Genomic DNA, 6000 nt, shown 5'->3' on the forward strand with positions numbered 1-6000 from the left:
TGGGCAAGTCACTTGACCCCCCATTACCTACCCTTATCACTCTTCCACCTAGGAGCCAATACACAGAAGTTAAGGGTTTAAAAAAAAAAAAAGAAGCCTTGCTAGAATCCCAATTGGAGGTCAGGATTATGTTTCTCCTGTGTAAAAAGGAATTCCTTGTTCCTTTTTTAATTTAATGGGAGACCTGGAGGTCTTCTTACCATAGAGATATGTAGAGATTAACCAGCCCACAGTGACAGGAAGTAGAAATCATAGAGATAGGAAAGAGAAACTGTAGAGACAGGAAGGAGGAACCATAGAGACAGGAAGTTAGGTAGGAAAAGGGTATAAAAGGGGCAAGCGTGAGTTGGTCTGTTTGTCAGTTGATGATGGTTAGGGCTGACAGTTGTAAGAAGTTCACTGCTGTGCCTACATTGGTCATTGGGGGTTGGTTGCTGGGGGTGTAGGTTGGTGATTAGTTGGTGGTTGGTGTTTAGTTGCTGGAATATAAAGGCTTACTGAGCTTACTGAGAGGACTTTCAGCAGTAGCCTTTAGAGGGCTTTTTGCCTTTGGGGTTTTTGGCTTTTGGTTTGGGCTGTTAGTTTTTTTTCCCTTACTTGAACTTTTTGGAAGGTGGCTGGTCTTTGTTGACAGACCTAATTGGGGTTGGATTAAACATTGATTGGGTTGCAACTTTGTGGGGTGATTGTTATATAGGTAGTTATAGGCAGTTATAGGTAAATATAGGCAGTTTTAGATAGTAATAATAGGCAGTTATAGATAGTTATAGGATAACTAGTATAGACATTAGGAAATTTTCTTTTTCTACTTCTTTCCTATAGTTCCCTCTTTTTTTTTTACTACCTCTATTTTAATTAAACTAAATTTTTAATTGTTAAAAGCTGCTAGAAGTTTTCTTTTCTCTGGCTTAAAGGAATAATATTAATTTATAACTCTACTAAAACTACTCTTTAAAACTTAAGTTATTAAAAGCTGCTCTTTTATTCTGACAAAACCCCTATTTTAACCATTATACCTGAAACCTAAAACCTGAATCTGTGCTTAAGCATAATAAAACCTTGGTTTTTATCCCTATAATCTCTCTGTTGTGGTAGATCAATTCTGGCAGCACTTACCTGTGGGAAGCCAATAAGAGAATAGATAAAAATTTGAGATTCCTCTTTTGACCCCTTTTGTGATCCTTGTGATTTCTTGTTGAAAAGTATTGTGGCCTTATTGAAAAGCTTTAAATTCCTAGCAAACCTGTTCCCCTTTGGCCAGGAATGCAGCTGCCTGATATAGCCAAAGCCAAAACCTTAGCAGGGGCAATTCAACCCTGAGAAAAATATTCCCTGCCATGGCTGTCTGACAAGAACCCAGTCAAAATTCAGCCTTGGCCTTGTTCTATTCTGAAGCCAATGCTTTGTGTTTTGATATGACATAATTTATAACTTCTGCAAATCTGCAAAGTTTCAGGGGTATTCTTTTGTGTGAAATGAGTCTTGAAATATATATAATAAACTCCATGCTCAGGGAGACAGAGCTGGAAGCATGAGGTAAAAGATGTTCAGTGTCCCCTTATTTCCTTATCAACTAAACTGTCCTTATCAGATTGTCAGAGATGATAGATAGATCTCCACACTTACCTACTACATTAACTCAAAAAAGATATATATCTCCCATAACACTACCAGTGAGGAAGACTTTCTCATTCCCTAATAGATAAATGGGCAAAAGAGATGAAGAAACAATTTTCAGGTGAAGAAACCAAAGCTTCATATGGGTACATGAAAAAATGCTCTAAATCACTACTGATTAGAGAAATTCAAACCAAAACAATTCTGAGATATCATCACACACCCATCAGACTGACTAAAATGACAAAAGGGCAAAATGACAAATGTTTGAAGGGATGTGGAAAAACAAGGACATTAATGCACTGTTGGAACTGTGAATTGATCCAACTATTTTGGAGAGCAATTTGGAATTATCCTCAGAGAATTATAAAACTGTGTATACCCTTGGACCCAGCAATACCACTGCTGATTTTTTAAAACATTTAGAAAGAACTACATGAGATATTGAACAGTGAAATGAGTAGAACCAGGACAACATTATACACAGTCACAGAATTAATCCTGGAAGAATAAGCTGTAAAGGTTAACTCCATAAAGGTGAAATATGAAAGACTTAATTTAAATGTACATATTGGAAGGCTTTCTAGATATCTAAGAATCATAGGAAATAGTCTTAGAACTTTTCTCCCCCTTCATGTCCCAAATACCTATATTTCTCTCACTGCTTAACACAATGTTCAAACAATTTTTGCTTTGTAAAGTATTAAATTTCATTTAGTACCTTGTTGAAAGGAAAATTATTTCTTTGGGCTTTTACCCTAACTAAGGAGGCAAAAACTTAGTACAAAAAAAACTAAAAGAGTTTATTAAAAGTATATCAAGGGGGGGCAGCTGGGTAGCTCAGTGGATTGAGAGCCAGGCCTAGAGACAGGAGGTCCTAGGTTCAAATCCGGCCTCAGCCACTTCCCAGCTGTGTGACCCTGGGCAAGTCTCTTGACCCCCATTGCCCACCTATGGATCAATACCCAGAAGTAAAGGGTTTAAAATTAAAAAAACAACAAAAAAAAAGTATATCAAGGTTCCGGGTTAAGATGGCGGCAGAGTAAAAAGCAGCTCTTAACCTCTCCTGACCGAAACACACAAAACTCCTCAAGGGGACATAAAAACAAGTCCAGACGAATGGAGGAACCCCACAACAGGGTGCAGCGTGGAAGGTACATGGAATCGGGACATTTCCATGCTATAAAGGGGTGAAACAGCTCTCACTAAATCATGGGCTGAGCAACCACCCCACCCCCACCCCCTCCACACACACCACCTATAGCGCCGAAGCCAGTTAAAAAGAAATAGAGCAAGTTTGGGGCACCCATTGAGTCATTGGCAGCTATAGGGCCTGTTCCTGAGAGCAGCAAGATTTGGGACCCCAATAAGCCAAAGAACGCACCCAAAATTTGAGCGCGGGAGAACGCAGGGAGGGCGGAGGCGTGGGTGGAGGCAGACACAGCCACGAGCTAAAGCTCTGAAACCCTGAGTGGGGAACCAGTGCAGACGGGTATACGACTGTGGAAGCAGCGCCCTGAGACTTGTAAAGGAACCTCCAGCAGAGGATCAAGCAAGGGGGTCCACCAGGGGGCTTGACCTTGGAAAAAACCAGAACTCAGACCTCAGAAGCCAAAAGACCGCCGCGAGGATAAAGCTGAGAAGCTGCTGGGCTAATGATGGCTACCCAGACTCAGGAAGTTCAGAAGAGAAAGCTAAACAACAAGAAAAAGAAGTCTTTAACACTCGACAACTTTTACACAGAGAAAATCCAGACAACCGAGCAAACAGGGGAGGAGAACAAACAAGAATCCGGACCCTCCTCAAATAAGGAAAACTCCTCACAAGCTATGGAAGAGTTCAAAACTGAGATTCTGAGGAAGATGGAAGAGATCTGGCAAGAAAATAACAGTTTAAAAGGTAGAATCTTGCAATTGGAAAGTGAGGCTCAGAAATCAAATGAACTGATAAGCAAATTGAACACCAGAAATGACCAGATTGAAAAGATCATAGCTGAAAACGAAAAGTTTAGAGCCGAAAACCAGTCCCTAAAGGCTAGAATTGAGCAATTAGAAGCTAATGATCTCTCAAGACAACAAGAACAAATAAAACAAAGTCAAAAGACTGAAAAAAATAGAAGGAAATATGAAATATCTCAATGAGAGAGTGACAGACCAAGAAAACCGGTCTAGAAGAGACAATTTGAGAATAATTGGTCTTCCAGAAAAACCAGAAATTAATAGAAACCTGGATTCCATACTAAAAGAAATTATTCAGCAAAATTGCCCTGAAGTCCTACAACAAGAGGGCAATATAGACATCGAAAGGATCCATAGCACATCCACTACATTCGAACCAGAGAAGAAAACGGTTAGAAATATTATTGCCAAATTCAAAAGCTTTCAAGCAAAAGAAAAAATCTTACAAGAAGCCAGAAAGAGACAATTCAAATATCAAGGAACACCAATCAAGATCACACAGGATCTGGCAGCCTCCACGCTAAAAGATCGCAAGGCTTGGAATATAATATTCAGAAAGGCAAGAGAGCTGGGCCTGCAACCACGGATCAACTACCCATCAAAATTGACTATATATTTCCAGGGGAAAGTATGGGCATTCAACAAAATTGAAGAATTCCAAGTATTTGCACAGAAAAGACCAGGGCTAAATGGAAAGTTTGATATCCAACCACAAAAATCGAGAGAAACCTGAAAAGGTAAATAAGAAACAGAGGGGAAAGAAAGAAAACTTATAATTTTTAAATTTGCCTTTCTAAGGGCCTCAGTGAGATCTAATTATATGTATTCCTATGTAGAGAAATGTTATGTATAATTCTCTGTAGTGAACTCTATTCACTATTATAGTATCCACTATTATAGTAATCAGAAGAATAATTCACAGGGTGAGGATGGAACACTAAATAATCTAAGATGACATGGGGGATGGGAAAGAGGGGGTGAATAACAGGGGACACCAAGAGAAACTTGAGTGAATAAGAAAAATAGGATATTCTATTACACACAAAGAGGGTATGGGAAGGAGAGGGGACAAATACTATTATAAGTAGGAGAGGAAGAGAGCATTAAGAGGTAATAATCAAACTTTACTCTCAGTGTAATCAACCCGGAGAGGGAAGAGTAGCTATACTATCCATTGGGACATAAAACTCTTATCTAACCCTTCTGAGAAAGTCAGAGGGGATAAATCAAGGGAAACAAGGGAGTGGGGAGGTCAAAAAAAAGGGAGGGGAGAAGAAGGGGGAGGGAATTCATAAGGCCTTTAAAAACAAAAAGGGGAAAAATAAGGGAGGGGGTAGAAAGGGAAGTTAATCAAGGGAGGGGATAAGGGATAGCGGCTCAATAGCAAACCACTGGTTTAAAAGGAAAAAAGTATAAGAAAAAAGGGGGTAGGAATGGGGGAGGATTTGAAAATGTCAGCAAATGCACAACTGATGATTATAACTCTGAATGTGAATGGGATGAACTAGCTCATAAAAGGGAAGCAAATAGCAGAGTGGATTAGAAACCAAAATCCCACCATATGTTGTCTACAAGAAACACATATGAGGCGGGTGGACATACACAAGTTTAAGGTTCAGGGTTTGAGCAAAACCTTTTGGGCATCAAATGAGAAAAACAAGGCAGGAATGGCTATTATGATTTCTGACAAAGCCAAAGTAAAAATAGATATGATTAAAAAAGACAGGGAAGGTCATTACATCCTGATTAAAGGCAGTATAAACAATGAGGAAATAACACTACTCAATATATATGCACCAAGTGGCATAGCATCCAAATTCATAAAGGAGAAACTGGCAGAGCTCAAGAAGGAAATAGATAGTAAAACCATACTAGTGGGAGATCTAAATATTCCTCTGTCAGATCTAGATAAATCAAACTGAAAAATAAATAAGAAAGAGGTAAGAGAGGTGAATGAAGTCCTAGAAAAATAAGATTTAATTGATATGTGGAGAAAAATAAATAGGGACAAAAAGGAATACACCTTCTTTTCAGCTGCACATGGCACATTCACAAAGATTGACCATGTTATAGGGCATAGAACCATTGCAAACAAATGCAAACAAGCAGAAATAATAAATGTAACCTTCTCAGATCATAATGCAATAAAAATAATAATTAGTAAGGGCACTTGGACAGGCAAATCAAAAACTAATTGGAAATTAAACAATATGATTCTTCAAAACCAATTTGTCAAAGAAGGAATCATAGAAACAATCAACAATTTCGTTGAAGAAAATGACAATGATGAGACATCCTACCAAAATCTGTGTGATGCGGCCAAGGCAGTACTCAGGGGGAAATTTATATCCTTGAGTGCATATATTAACAAATTAAGGAGGGCAGAGATTAATGAATTGGGCATGCAACTCAAAAAATTAGAAAG

This window comes from Gracilinanus agilis, chromosome 2, assembly GCF_016433145.1.
Source record: "Gracilinanus agilis isolate LMUSP501 chromosome 2, AgileGrace, whole genome shotgun sequence".
NCBI classification, from domain to species: domain Eukaryota; kingdom Metazoa; phylum Chordata; class Mammalia; order Didelphimorphia; family Didelphidae; genus Gracilinanus; species Gracilinanus agilis.